The 16,202-nt window shown below is 45.0% G+C and overlaps 1 protein-coding gene across 3 annotated transcripts in view; it reads left to right on the top strand.

The window, feature by feature from the left end:
- LOC141154084 (SLAM family member 9-like) overlaps positions 1-16,202 on the top strand; it is a 325,409-nt gene that overhangs the window by 215,473 nt on the left and 93,734 nt on the right. The gene's annotated exons all lie outside the window — the stretch shown is intronic.

Genomic DNA, 16,202 nt, shown 5'->3' with positions numbered 1-16,202 from the left:
CAGGCACGGATCCGGTGCTCCTTACTGCCACAGTAGAAGCAGCTCCCTTCGGCACGGCGTAAGTCCTGACGGGTTTTGACCATCTTGGTCTGGTCAACCTGCATAGACTCAGGAGAGTGTACCTGGGTAGAGACGGAGGGAGTGACGGGTTTCTGAAAAGTAGGAGCTAGACATGGTAACCTCCTCTCACGGGTGATCTCTTTGGCACGCTCCTGGAACCGTAGGTCAATCCGGGTGGCAAGAGTTATTAGGTCATCGAGAGTGGTAGGAATGTCCCGACCGGCAAGTTCATCTTTAATACGGCCGGACAGACCCTCCCAGAAGACGGATACCAGAGCGTCGTTATCCCAGGCCAGCTCCGAGGCAAGGGTACGGAACCGTATGGCATATTGGCCCACGGTGAGACTTCCCTGACGGAGGCGTAGCAGTGATGATGCGGATGAGGTCTTCCGTCCGGGTTCGTCGAAGACTTTCCGGAAAGCCGTGAGAAAAGCAGGCAAGTTGGACACCAGGGGGTCTCCTCTCTCCCATAGAGGATTTAGCCAGGCCAGGGCCTCCCCGGTGAGATGGGACATGATGAATGCAATTTTGGCCCGGTCGGAGTTAAACTGGTGGGACAATAGTTCAAAGTGCAGGGTGCACTGATTTATGAAGCCCCGAGCCTGGGCGGAGTCGCCTCCGAAGCGAGGAGGTGCAGAAAGCCGGGGTCCGGGGTAGGATACCATGGTATTAGTGGGCAGCGGAGCTGCCGGATTGCGAGACATGGCACTGGCGGAGGTTGCTGGTGGAGCAGTCAGAGTGTTCAGGCGAGTATTGACATTCCGCAGGTGACCCAGGATGGACTCCTGTTGGGACCTTTGACGGGACAGTTCATGACACAGGTCCGAGAGCGAGGGAGCTTGGGTGCCACCGGGTTCCATGGCCCGAGCAAACTGTAACGGGTCTGGGAGGCGGAACCTCTGAGCTACTATACAAGGGGGCAGTCCTTGTAAGGGAGCGGGTGGCGACCAGGGAAGACGGGCAGGAGGTCACAGCAGGTGACCGGGACAGTCTCTGAGTGAACGGGCTGGAGGTCACGGCAAGTGACCGGGGCAGTCTCTGAGTGAACGGGCAGATGGTCACGGCAAGTGACCGGGGCAGTCTCTGGATGAACGGGCAGATGGTCACGGCAAGTGACCGGGGCAGTCTCTGGATGAACGGGCAGATGGTCACGGCAAGTGACCGGGGCAGTCTCTAGGTAAAGGGTTGGTACGACCTGTGGCGGCTGATGATAGACGTGAGCTCCCAGGTGAGCAGGCGAGAGTCTCTGGAAGAACGGGTGGTCACAGCATGTGACGGCGGAGCCTCCAGGAAGACCAACAGACAGGCGGCAGATGAGCGCTCCCAGGTGAGCGGGCAGAAGACTCTGGACAGGCGGGTGGTCACAGCACGTGACGGCAGAGCCTCCAGGTAGGCTAGCAGACAGGCAGCAGATGAGCGCTCCCAGGTGAGCGAGCAGGAGTCACTGGACAGGCAGGTGGTCACAGCACGTGACGGGGGAGCCTCCAGGTAGACTAGCAGGCAGGTAGCAGGTGTGTGCTCCCAGGTGAGCGGGCAAGCTGGTCCATAGACAGACTGACAGGAGTTGGAAGGCAGACCGTCGGACCTCGGGCAAGCAGGCAGGTGGCTGATGTGCGCTCCCAGGTGAGCGGGCAGACTGGTCCTTAGACAGACTGACAGGAGTAGTAAGGCAGACCGTCGGACCTCAGACTAGCAGGCAGGTAGCAGATAATCAGGCAGGAATCTGGCAGGTAACTGGCAACGGGACCTGAGGGCTGAAGCAGAGTAGTGAACAGTGCAACAACATTGCTCGGGCACCTCCATTTTGGAGGAGGTGCCTTATATATGGTGAAGTCCTCCGGCCATTGGCCGGGGACTCCTTAGGACGGCGCGCGCGGCCCCTTTAAGAGGGAGGGAGAGCGCGCGCGCCCTAAGCACAGTGGACGGGAAGGAGCGCGCGCTGCCAGCAGAGCGGGAGGAGGACGCCGGGCACGGAGCAGGGAGGTGAGGGGAACAGCGTCCCTGCCTAGCAGAGGGCAGGGACGCCGGCGCTACACATATGTATTCAACCCTTTTGCTATGAAGCCCCTAAAAATTTCTGGTGCAAGTAATTACTTTCATAAGTATACTGTCATGGTGTTGGGGGAATGCTGGTGAGGAAATGGCAAATACGGGCAGGGTGAGCAGGGAAAACTAGTCTGTCCCTAGACTGGGAACCCTGAATAGCCCTGACCCCGAAGGTATCTCTGATGGTGAGAAGGTTTGGGTCTCCATCCTAAGCCCTAACTCCTCCACAAGCCCTGCGCTAATCCCCCTCACCTCCCTCCACAGAACAAAGGTACAGCTATCTCAAAGGAAAGGACTTCAGGGGCACAAACAAACAGGACTGCACAGCATGGCTTCCAGGTATAGAGTGAAACTCTATCAGCAGCACCACCTGGTGGAAGGAGAGACTACTTAAAGGCTAGGGGAGGAGACTCACACAGAAACTCACATCTATCAGGACACCGCAATAGAACTGGCAGTAACCTATGCAGTACAAGAGGGAATTTCCCAGTTTAAGTTACAGCAGCATCTAGAATAGACCGCAGATATACAGCGCTATACAGCACGTGACAGTACCCCCTCTTTTAAGAGAGGTCTCCGGACTCTAAACCTGACACATTTGGAAAAGGTCCACTTTCCTGAGTGACGAGATATGAAAAACCTTACTGGTTTCCAACACTGGGGGTAGTTTAAGTTGGTATAACACAGGGTTGTAAATGGCTGATATCCTAAATAGACCAATAACCCCAGAGCTAGGACCCTCAGCAGCACACCTCTACCTGCCGTGCTTGGACAACACCCACACATACTCGTTCACTCTCAGGTCTGGACCTGCACGTTTATTTCCACATCTGCGGTCACAGTCAGAGGGCACACACTCGGAACGGCAAACGACAGCAGTGTCCCCCCGGGGCCCAGTGTTCCCTCCCCTGGAAAGCACAGTAAGAAGCTCCATCCTTCCCCGGACCCTCAACCTGGAACGACGCCTAGACCCACCATTAATCTGAGGCGCAGTCCGGACTCCACCCCCTTTTCCAGGCTCACTCCCAATCACTTCTGGTAGCAGGGTAGGAGTTGGTACAATCAGTATGGTGGAAATTGTTGTAGCTAGGCAATTACTCACACAGAAAGCCCCCCCAACTTACAACTTTTCTGGCCCGCCATTCAACCACTGGGTTATGTTTCTCCAGCCAGGGAAGGCCCAATACATTATGAGTGGGCAAGTTCACCAAGAGGTGACAACACAGGAGCTCCTGGTGGAGAGTTCCTATGCTCAGGTTCATATTACGCACCACTTGGGAAAGGACTTTCTGGCTGAGTGGAACTGAGTCGATCGAGGCGATGGGAATGGGTCTCACTAAAGCACCGCTGGCGAGATCATGAGTCTGAGCAAAGCGAGAATCCATCAAATTGACACCCACTCCGCTATCGACAAGTACAGGCACAGTCTCGGTTTTACCATCTACTACAACCTTAGCAGACAGTGTGAACGGAGACCTAGCAAGGAAGGAAATATAAACCTTCCGGTCGTTTCTTCCCGAAAGACCAAGGAGATCTCCAAACAAGTCAGGGACAAAGTTGTTGAGAAGTACAAGTCAGGGTTGGGTTATAAAAAAATATAACAATCTCTGATGATCTTCAGGAGCACCATCAAATCCATTATCATCAAATGGAATGAACATGGTACCACAACAAACCTGACAAGAGCGGGCGCTCACCAAAACTCTCAGCATGGGTAAGGAGGGTATTAATCAGAGAGGCAGTACAGAGACTAAAAGTAAACCCGAAGAAGCTGCAGAGTTCCAAGCAGAAACTGGAGGATCTGTCCATATGACCACAATAAGCCGTTCACTCCATAGAGTTGGCCTTTATGGAAGAGTGGGTAGAAAAAAGCTTTTACTTACACACAAAAATTGTGAGGCTCGATTTGTATTTGCCAAATGACATGTGGGAGACTCCCCAAATGTATGCAGGAAGGTGCTGTGGTGAAATGAGACCAAAATTTAACTTTTTGGCCACCAAGGTAAATGCTATGTCGGTAACCAAACCAACACAGCTCATTACTCTAAGAACACCATCCCCACAGTTAAGCATGGTAGTGACAGCATCATGCTGTGGGGATGTTTTTAGCAGCAGGGACAGGAAAAATGGTCTGAGTCTAGGGGAAGATGGATGGTGCGAAATACAGGGATATTTTTGATCAAAACCTGTTTCAGTCTGTCAGTGATTTGAAAACCTATATAAGAAAAGAAATACCAAATATATAACCAAAATGTATATAAATGCCAAAGAATACCAAATTTTTTTTGGTTTCTTGTCAGTGATTTGAGACTAGGACGGAGGTTCACCTTCCAACAAGACAATTTCCCAAAACATACTGCAAAATCGACACTCGAGTGGTTTAAGGAGAAACGTGTAAATGTTTTGCAGTGGTCGAGTCACAGCCCAGACCTTAATCCAACTGAGAATTTGTGTTCAGACTTGAAGATTGCTGTTCACCAGAGGAAACCATCTAACTTGAAGAGGCTGGAGCAGTTTTGCCTTGAGGAATGGGCAAAAATCCCAGGGCCAGATGTGGAAAGCTCATAGAGATTTATCCAAATCGACTTGCAGCTGTAATTGCCACCAAAGGAGGCTTTACAAAGTACTGACTTTAGGGGGGGTGAATAGTTATGCACACTGAAGTTTTCAGTTATTTGGTCCTATTTGTTGTTTGCTTTGCAATAAGAAGAAAAACAAATATTCACAGTTGTAGGCATGTTCTTTACATGAACTGATGCAAACCCTCAAAAAAACTGTGAAATTCCAGGTTATGAGGTAGCAAAACACAAAAACTGCCAAGGGGTGTGAATACATTCGCAAGCCACTGTATGACAAAAACCAACTACTGCTCTGTAGCTGTGTCACTTTATCATACACAATAGGCTTAAATTTATTCATTATTTATTTAACAGCCTTCGGCTCAATGTCGAGGCATGGCGACTTGATGGATGTTCTGTAAGAAGATAGATCTTTTGCAAGCCTAGTTAGGTCCACCAGGTTCTTCTCCACTTTCATCTTGATAGTATCAAGCCATAGGTTTTCTGGTCTTCTTCTTAGACTTGTTCCTTCTATTCTTCCGACCATTATGTCCTTCTCCAGTGATTGCACTCTTTGCATGATGTGTCCAAAATAGGCAAATCATAGCTTGGTGACCCATGCTTCTTAGGCTTAAATCCTAGGCTTAGATACAGCAGTCCATGGCATTGTCCCTGGAGATCATTCTGGTGTACTACAACCCCTGACAAAAATTATGGAATCACCGGGCTGGGAGGATGTTCATTCAGTTGTTTAATGTTGTTGAAAAAAAGCAGATCACAGACATGGCACAAAACTAAAGTCACTTCAAATGGCAACTTTAGGGCTTTAAGAAACACTAAAAGAAATCAGGATAAAAAATGTGGTACTGAGTAAGGGTAATTTTTTCAGACCAAGCAGAGGGGAAAAAATATGGAATCACTCTATTCTGAGGAAAAAATTATGGAATCATGAAAAACAAACACACAAAAGAACACTCCAATACATCACTAGTATTTTGTTGCACCACCTCTGGCTTTAATAACAGCTTGCAGTCTCTGAGGCATGGACTTAATGAGTGACAAACAGTACTCTTCATCAATCTGGCTCCAACTTTCTCTGATTGCTGTTGCCAGATCAGCTTTGCAGGTTGGAGCCTTGACATGGACCATTTTCTTCAACTTCCACCAAAGATTTTCAATTGGATTGAGATCCAAGCTATTTGCAGGCCATGACATTGACCTTATGTGTCTTCTTTCAAGGAATGTTTTCACAGTTTTTGCTCTATGGCAGGATGCATTATCATCTTGAAAAATGATGTCATCATTCCCAAACATCCTTTCAATTGATGGGATAAAAAAACTGTCCAACATATCAATGTAAACTTGGGCATTTATTGAAGATGTAATGACAGCCGTCTCCTGATTGCCTTTACCTGACATGCAGCCCCATATCATCAATGACTGCGGAAATTTGCATGTTCTCTTCATGCAGTCATCTTTATAAATCTCATTGGAACGGCACCAAACAAAAGTTCCAGCATCATCACCTTGCCCAATGCAGATTCGAGATTCATCACTGAATATGACTTTCATCCAGTCATCCACAGTCCACGATTGCTTTTCTTTAGCCCATTGAAACCTTGTTTTTTTCTGTTTAGGTGTTAATTATGGCTTTTGTTTAGCTTTTCTATATGTAAATCCCATTTCCTTTAGGCTGTTTCTTACAGTTCTGTCACAGACATTGACTCCAGTTTCCTCCCATTCGTTCCTCATTTGTTTTGTTGTGCATTTCCTGTTTTGGAGACATATTGCTTTAAGTTTCTGGTCTTGACGCTTTGATGTATTCCTTGGTCTACCAGTATGTTTGCCTTTAACAACCTTCCCATGTTGTTTGTATTTGGTCCAGATTTTAGACACAGCTGACTGTGGACAACCAACATTTTTTGCAACAATGTATGATGATTTACCTTCTTTTAAGAGTTTGATAATCCTCTCCTTTGTTTTAATTGACATCTCTCGTGTTGGAGCCATCATTCATGTCAATCCACTTGGTGCAACAGCTCTCCAAGATGTGACCACTCCTTTTTAGATGCAGACTAACGACCAGATCTAATTTGATGCAGGTGTTAGTTTTGGAAATGAAAATTTACAGGGTGATTCCATAATTTTTTTCTCAGAATTGAGTGATTCCATATTTTTTTTCCCTCTGCTTGGGCTGAAAAAAATTACCCTTACTGAGTACCACATTTTTAATCTTAATTTCTTTTAGAGTTTCTTAAAGCCCTAAAGTTGCTATTTGAAATGAATTTAGTTTTGTGCCATGTCTGTGATCTGCTTTTTTTCAACAACATTAAACAACTGAATGAACATCCTCCAAGCCCGGTGATTCCATAATTTTTGCCAGGGGTTGTATGTTGGGGGTTTGTACATCACAGGCTATTAAACTCTTAGAAAGGGGTCACTCCATCTGATCAGCCTCTTCACTTTGAGCGGTCAGCTCCGTGTGACCACTCATTGCTTATGAATGGGCATCTCCATGTACATGGTCATATCAAGCCCACGAGAGTGGAAGCCTGTTGTAGAGGAGATAAACACATTATAGATTCCAGTACAATTATTTGTTACGGAGCATTTGATATTTGTATGCAAATTGCTGATAAGGCAAGAAAATACCCAGATATGTCCAGTGACAAGCATCAGGTGGCTGCACACCCCAACTTAGTCACCGACAGTTTGTGGAGCATTGATGACAACCCAATAATGCCTCTCCACTGAAGAGAAGAGCTGGGATTGCTCATGAGCAGCTGAAATGACAGTCTGAGGCAGAAACCTCTATTTGGATTTCTCAGCAGGCAAACACACATAAACCTCTGGGTATTTCTGTGGGCATCTACTTCTGCCAATTCATATTTACAGTGAAGTAGATGGAGTACATGAGGAACGCGCCCAACAGCTACTCCAAGAGCGATCATGCAACATGATTTCCAGATCTGCAGAGATGTCTGCTGTGTGACTCTTCATGACAGATATAAATCATAAAGCTGGCGAGGACTAGTTCAACTTCTCATGTCAGATTTCTTTCTGCTGCTACACATGCTCATTTGTGCATCAAATTACTTCATCTACAGATTGTGATGCCATCATCCTCTATTACAACGCTTCCTTTATTCCAGGTAATCTTGGAAGTCTCTTATTCCTGGGAGTCTGGGAAATTTTCACTTTTTTGGGGGGGAGTCCTGAAGGTCTTCCATTTCTCAGGAGTCTAGGCGGTTTTCCTTTTTTGTAGGAGTACCTGAGGTCTTCTGTATTCCCTGAAGCCCATCAGGTCTCCTTTTATTCAGAAATCCCAGAAGGTCTTCCCTTTTCTCTAAAGTCGAGAAAGTTTCACCCTTTCCTGGGAGACAACAAGGTCTTTCCTTTTGATGGGAGTCGAGGAGGTCTTCCCTTTCTTGGAGGTCCAGAAGGTCTTCCCTTTCCTGAGGGTCTAGGACGTCTTTACTTTTCTAGGAGGTCCAGGAGGTCTTCCTTTTTTCCAATTCTCCAGAACGTCTCCTCTTATTCCTGAAGGTCTTAGAGGCTTCACCTTATTTCCAGTAGTCCTTTTTTGTGAGTCCTTTATGGCTCCCCCTTTTTCAGGAATCTTAGTTGTCTTTCCATTTTCTTGGCATCCATCCGGCCTTCTATGCCAAGGAGTCTCGAATGTCTTCCTGTTTTACTCATAAGTTCTGGAAGTTTTCCGGTTATTTGGAATCTCCCTTTTTTTCCAGGAGTTTATCAGATATTCTGGGAGAGCTGGCTATTACAACATTATGTAAATGGTGAAAATTAGCACACGTGTCCAAAGACCAAACAGTGTACACCACGTCTACATGAAGTATATGAACAGAGCTCTGATCAAAAGTTTTAGTTCAGAGGCACAGAAGAGAAATATACATCTGAATAAAACATCAAGTATTTATTTAGATAAATCTAAAATCCATAAAACTTGCAAAAACAGAAAAAATGGGAAACCGTTAACACGTCCACACGTAGATTAGCCTGGTAATAAGAGTAAGGGAGCAACGGCTCAGAGATATTATTAATGCAATCATACAGTTATAATAATCACATAATTAAAGTGCCTTGTGCTAATAAGAAATTCTTCAGTATGTTAATTAATGCATGAAAAAAACTTGTAGGTAAACAAGACCCAGTCGCAATGAGCCGAACAAACCATCATACTAGCCGGAATAGCCCATTATAAAGAGCATAGTGCAAATGTTATAAGTAGTGATGAGCGAGTAGGTTTTGTTAACCCTTTCGCCAAGTATACTCGGGCGAGCACCGATTATTTACAGCTGCTCGGTGATACAGTTAGGTCCATATATATTTGGACAGAGACAACATTTTTCTAATTTTTGTTCTAGACATTACCACAATGAATTTTAAACAAAACAATTCAGATGCAGTTGAAGTTCAGACTTTCAGCTTTCATTTGAGGGTATCCACATTAAAATTGGATGAAGGGTTTAGGAGTTTCAGCTCCTTAACATGTGCCACCCTATTTTTAAAGGGGCCAAAAGTAATTGGACAATTGACTCCAAGGCTATTTCATGGACAGGTGTGGGCAATCCCTTCGTTATGTCATTCTCAATTAAGCAGATAAAAGGCCTGGAGTTGATTTGTGGTGTGGTGCTTGCATTTGGAAGGTTTTGCTGTGAAGTAAACATGCGGTCAAAGGAACTCTCCATGCAGGTGAAACAAGCCAGCCTTAAGCTGCAAAAACAGAAAAAACCCATCCGAGAAATTGCTACAATATTAGAAGTGGGAAAATCTACAGTTTGGTACATCCTGAGAAAGAAAGAAAGCACTGGTGAACTCATCAATGCAAAAAGACCTGGGCGCCCACGGAAGACAACAGTGGTGGATGATCGCAGAATAATCTCCATGGTGAAGAGAAACCCCTTCACAACAGCCAACCAAGTGAACAACACTCTCCAGGAGGTAGGCGCATCAATATCCAAATCTACCATAAAGAGAAGACTGCATGAAAGTAAATACAGAGGGTTCACTGCACGGTGCAAGCCACTCATAAGCATCAAGAAGAAAAAGGCTAGACTGGACTTTGATAAAAAAAACATCTAAAAAAGCCAGCACAGTTCTGGAAGAACATTCTTTGGACAGATGAAACCAAGATCAAACTCTACCATAATGATGGAAAGAGAAAAGTATGGCGAAGGCGTGGTACAGCTCATGATCCAAAGCATACCACATCATCTGTAAAACATGGCGGAGGCAGTGTGATGGCTTGGGCATGCATGGCTGCCAGTGCCACTGGGTCACTAGTGTTTATTGATGATGTGACACAGGACAGAAGCAGCCGAATGAATTCTGATGTATTCAGAGCCATACTGTGTGCACAGATCCAGCCAAATGCAGCCAAACTGATTGGTCGTCGTTTTATACTACAGATGTACAATGACCCAAAACATAAAGCCAAAGCAACCCAGGAGTTTATTAAAGCAAAGAAGTGGAATATTCTTGAATGGCCAAGTCAGTCACCTGATCTCAACCCAATTGAGCATGCATTTCACTTGTTAAAGACTAAACTTCAGACAGAAAGGCCCACAAACAAACAGCAACTGAAAACCACCGCAGTGAAGGCCTGGCAGAGCATCAAAAAGGAGGAAACACAGCGTCTGGTGATGACCATGAGTTCAAGACTTCAGGCAGTCATTGCCAACAAAGGGTTTTCAACCAAGTACTAGAAATGAACATTTTATTTACAATTATTTAATCTGTCCAATTACTTTTGGTCCCTTTAAAAACAGGGTGGCACATGTTAAGGAGCTGAAACTCCTAAACCCTTCATCCAATTTTAATGTGGATACCCTCAAATGAAAGATGAAAGTCTGAACTTCAACTGCATCTGAATTGTTTTGTTTAAAATTCATTGTGGTAATGTCTAGAACCAAAATTAGAAAAATGTTGTCTCTGTCCAAATATATATGGACCTAACTGTATGTTTGAATCACTCCCATGTGCATGATTTGCGACTGTTTGACAGTTTTATTACATGTGAGGAATGTGTAAGAAGCAGACATTCCTCACATGTATTAAAGCTGTCAAACAGTCGCAAATTATGGACACGGGAGTGATTCAAACATATCACCCAGCACGCTATAAATACTCGGTGCTCGCCTGAGTATACTCGACAAAAGGGTTTGACGCGCCCCCTGGGCCTGTGTTGTGCAGGGAATACCTGGAGCCGGATCGCTGGGGGTTGCATCGGTCCGTGCCCAGGGTGGTCAATTCAGTGGCAGTCTTATTAGTGTGAATATAGTCCGACTACGCCACCCGTGGATTGCGGTCAGTGGGGACCGCCGCTGCAAGGCAGACCGCTGAGGCCGGTTTTATATGTGCAGCTAAGGATGGGATGACTCCCCACGGGAGAAGTATAGCCTCAGGGCAGTTTGTGTGGATGATGGGAGTGATGGTGCACGGGCGTCCCAGCACTGGTAGTGCTGGTGCGACGAAGAAGCACAGAGACGTGTGGTTGCAGTTTTCAATGCTTTACTCACAGTTCTTTACTGGTCCTAGTCACCTCGGTACCGGCGGTGACTGCCCAAGCCGTGCTGCGTCCACCAGGCAAGGGGCTCGACCAACTCTCAGGCAATTCCAGAGCGTGGCACAGGGCTCCCTTCTCTTCCCTTCTCTGGCCGTGCCCCACCAGTGACTCTACGTTTGTCCGGCTGCCTCGGGTCTTGTCTGGGCACGCAGATCTCCGCATCCCTGACCCTATGTGGTGTGCCTTCCTGGTAGGTGTACTGAGGGGTCGCACCGAGATATAGTCACGACCGCCGGTCTTTGGCTGAGGATTAGTCGCCTCCACCAATTTGGGATCCGGTACCCTGTTCTGCCAACCCGTCACCCGCAATCTCCTGGGCCTATGGGGTTCCTTCTTCTCTCGTGTCTCTGGGCCTCTCTTAATGTTCTGTTCCTTGTTTCCTTTCTCTTCTGTTCCTGTTCTCTCTGCTGTTTCTGGCCTCCACTCCAGGCCTGCCTCATGGAGCTGGGCCCAGACTGAGCCACAGCTTCCTGTCAGCCCTCTCTGGCTGAACCCCTCTCTGAACTGAACCTAGATCTAAGATGGTGCCAAACTTATATACCTCCCTCTATGTGTGAGCCCAGGTGACTAGCAACCAATGGGCTCCTACCTATGCCCAGAGACCCACCCCTATCTGCCCCTACACCACTGGGTGTACTTTCCCCTCCCCACTCCAGCCAGGGACAGATTCTGTCGTGCCTGCACTTCTGTCTAGTGGGAGCACCGTTGGTCTGTTCCTCGGAAATGGGGTGTGTGTGGTGCATGCAGCCTACCGAGTCCTGGTCCACACACCATCCTTACCCGGGAGTGGAATACCACACCTCTGGTCTGAGGTGCAATACCTCTGTAGCAGCCGAGCCCTCGGGGTGCTACAGGTTAACAAAACATACTTGCTCATCACTAGTTATAATGCTTCAATTCCCAGTAATTATCAATTATGCAATAGATGTTGTCAAACACTCACTGTAGTTGGGCGGATCTACGTGTGTGCGGATCTCCGACTACGCCGTTTCGCCATTGCTTACACCATTGCCGTGTAGCGGTACACACCTGGCAGACATTGCCCTTCTTCAGTGCCGCATACTGCAGCCTATTACTTTCACAATCCGTATTTGAAAAAGGGGCCAGATTTGTAGGGCCAAAACGTCAGTAATATTTGTATTGCCTTATATAAATAAAAGGAACACATCAATATTCTTTCTGAATATTCTTTATTTTGAGTGCCGAGTATCATACAAATACTATACGGAGTGGAATCTTTACTCGTGCACCTTATCCAGAGTGCCTTATATCCATTTAGCCATTTTTAAGATATCAGCATGGCTCCTGTTACTCCTGGAAGTCCAGGAGGTCTTCTCTTTCCTGAGAGTTCAGGAGATTTTCCCTTTTTCTGAGGACTCTTCTATTCTTCAAGTCCCAGGTCTTCCCTTTTGATTGGAGTCCAGCAGGACTTCAATTTTCATGTAAGTCTAGAAGGTCTTGTCGTTTCTTTGGAGCCCGGGGGATACCACTCACGTGTCTTGTAGCAATGGCTCCCCGCCTAGTCCTCTGTTGGCTTCAGATTGATCCACTGTTCTTTGGTCTTCAAGCGTTGACTAGTGTTCTTGCGGGGTGCTTGGCATTTCTTGGCATGTGTCATGTACAAGGTGAAGGTGTGAGACTTAGCCAGTGTGAAACACTGCAGGGAAGTATGATTTGAAAGTATTTATTTTTAACCCTTTACTAGCCCTATAATGAATCCATGATTCAAGAGTCCTGATCTGTGCAAATCCAATCTCCAAAATTTTTTTTTTTGCAAAGTAATTTATGTTATTAGTTTACCAATTGATTCGCTCATCTCTAATTGCATGATTAGTTTTGGTGGAGGATCCAAGGTTGACTTGCAGATGTGTCCATCCTTACCTTTCCCGAAATTATTGTAATAAGCTAAGAAAATCCTTAAATTGCCGCTATTCACATGACAACCACCGGTAGCTTGGGCATATGTAGACACTTATAGCATAAGCATCTCCCAACAAAGTATCTCAAAATATTTTTTTTTTGTTTCAAAGCCGTTCATCTTGTGATATATCGAACTAGGGGCAAAGGTAAGGAAGGAAACACCTGTAGCGCTGACAATCAAGTGTTTAATATATGCATCATAACAGGTCATGATGTACATAATGCGACTATTGGCTAAAATCCATCCTAATGAGCCATATAGACATAAGAAGCAATGAGGGCTATCTAAAGATGGCTACTCTGGATGACTTGGAGGTTTTATAACTTACTCATTGACTGACCCCTCATTAAGGGAAAGGACAAGTTTAATTTTTAGTTATTTCTATACTCGGAGATGAAAAGGCGACAGTTTATCTCAACATCACCCTCTCTCCTCTAAATCTAATATGACTGTTGTTCTCCAGGAATTGAGGAAGAAAATAAGGAATGACCTTCCATTGAGACAGCAATGTCACCACCGACACACTTGAATAATATAAAACATAAAAACTGAAATGCGAGGTCCTTACACCTCAAATCGGTCATGTGGACAAGTGTTGTCCTGAGTGGTCTACACTTCTGTGAAGATCTGGGGTCTTGCGTGGGCGTAACACTACTCAGACAACATAGGGTGAGGGTAAAACAGCGTGGCAATACTTTATTGAACCACAAAGAGGACAATAAACACATAAAACAGTCCCAGCAAATACCCAAGATGGTACAACATTACACAGTCTCATCCTTTCACTCCGCCCGCCTGGGATAGAACAGCTGCGACTTTGGGACTTCCAGGGCCAAGTACCTCAACCAGTGGCCCCTCGCTTCTGGTGGGCCTCCACAAAGAGAATGTAACAAGTTTAGGAAGCTAGCAGTCTATTGAGGTACAAGGCCAGGAGACCTGAGGGTCCCACCCTGGCCTCTCTGAGAGATTCAATGGGGCCAGATGACCGGCTGGTCCCAATCTGGCTTCTCCAAATGTCTCCACGGGTTCGCGGCGACCGCATAGTCCCTCCTGGCAACCCCAAACAACATATCCATGGGGCCAGGTGACTTCATCGTCCCAACCTGGTCTCCCCAAATGTATCCACGGGTTCTCTGATGGTCAATGGAGCAGATCCATATCTTTCCAGTTAGGGCTATATACCTTTAGGCCGGAATCATGTAGAATCCAAATCTGTGTCTCTTTGGTTAAATCCATGCTTCCATGTTGATGGTGTGACAGAGTCTGTGTGTCATCTTGCTTCTCCTTGATTCTCTGTTTTAAGTCTCTTTGCTACACAAGCACATGTCCCTTAAAATAGTTACAGTTGTCCTTTAAGTACACATTCAGAGGTAAGGGGTTAGAGAGGGTATTACTCACAGGGCTCCAGTATCATTGTTTGAGCTAATCTATTTACATAGTTGGTATAGTAGGGGGGACTTTAAATCAACATCATTGTTTCAGAATCAAAGAGGAGACAACAATCAGGGTTATAGAAATACTGGTCTGTTCTTATTGACCAGGCACATAAATACACATACATTCACAAGTCAACAGAAACACAATAGTGTATTTCTCTTGGATTAACAAATCTAAACATCTGGCTTATTAAGATTATAGGCTGTATGGTCACAACTTCTACGCTGGATGTCATGTCTATAGCGAGGATAGACCGACAGTTCTCTCTACAATCAATGTGGGCGCAGGTTGGCAGGTTAACTCAGTTCAGTCTGTCGATTAGGATCTTTTGAGAATTACTGTAGTATTTTGAGTCCCCCCAGCAAACATGACCGCTCACTCGTCGGCAGAAAGAGAAACATCTCAAACTGCATCAGCCGAGTAGGATTTTTTTGGATCTTGATACAACCAGTCCTTATGATCGGCCGAAAAACCAACAAGACCGATCGGACTTTTGAAGAATAAAGAACACTCAACAGCTAGTCAGAACTAACAATCTCTCATTTCACCAATTCATCCAACAATCATTCATTCGTTATGGTCAAAATTGTCCATTTCGACCTCTGATGTGTATCGAGGAATTATTATTATATCACATACTTTGCTGACGTGGCAGGCTGTGCCATCAGAGTAGCATTTGGCACATCTTTATCTAGTTTTTGAGCACCTGTAATTGTTAGGCTTCTTTTATAGGGGCAGCTGCAGATATATTTTACAACCTCTTTACAACCTTTTATTACACATCATATCCTACATATAGTGCTTTATACTGTATGAGAAATATCTTTAAGGAATACTTGGGTTACATGCAATTGTAGCTAATCCTAAAGTAGTATTATTAGTGTTTTATATAAATTATGTTGTATTGGGTGATTTACGTTGTATTTTCTTCCTAGCGATGGTCCTTAAAGGGAATTTGTCATATTAAACATGGTGTCTAATCCGAGAAAAACAAATTATAGAGCAGAAAAAAAAGTGTTAATATGAAAAATATAAAAAAAACCAAGTTCAAATCACCTCCCTTTTTGCCCGATTAAAAATAAAACAATAAAAAAATACACATATTTATTATCGCTGCGTTCAGAAAAGTCCAATCTATCAAAATATAAAGGAAATTAATCTGATTGGCAAACGGCATAACAAGAAAAACATTCAAAATGCCAGAATTATTGTTCTTTGGGCACTGCAGCATTACAATAAAATGCAATAACGGGCGATCAAAACACCATATCTACCACAAAATGTTATCAATAAAAACGTCAGCTCGGCGCACAAAAAATAAGCCCTCACCCAGCCCGAGATCCCAAAAAATGAAAACATTACAGATTTCGGAAAATGGCGACAAAAATTAAAAACTAAATATTTTTTTTTACAAGTTTCCGATTTTTTTTACCGTCTAAGTAAAAAAAAACGATACGTGTTTGATATCTGCGTAATAGTACTGACCTTAAGAATCATAATGAAAGGTTATTTTTAATCATATTATGAACATGGTAAATTAAAAACCCAAAAAACAGCCCTCATATTGCTATAGGGACAGAAAAAAAAAAAAAAA

This window comes from Phyllobates terribilis, unplaced genomic scaffold (genome assembly GCF_046119375.1).
Source record: "Phyllobates terribilis strain yellow unplaced genomic scaffold, ASM4611937v1 Scaffold_7__3_contigs__length_470593459, whole genome shotgun sequence".
Lineage (NCBI taxonomy): Eukaryota > Metazoa > Chordata > Amphibia > Anura > Dendrobatidae > Phyllobates > Phyllobates terribilis.
The sequence above is the reverse complement of the archived record's forward strand: the minus strand, read 5'-3'. Positions and strand labels throughout refer to the sequence as shown.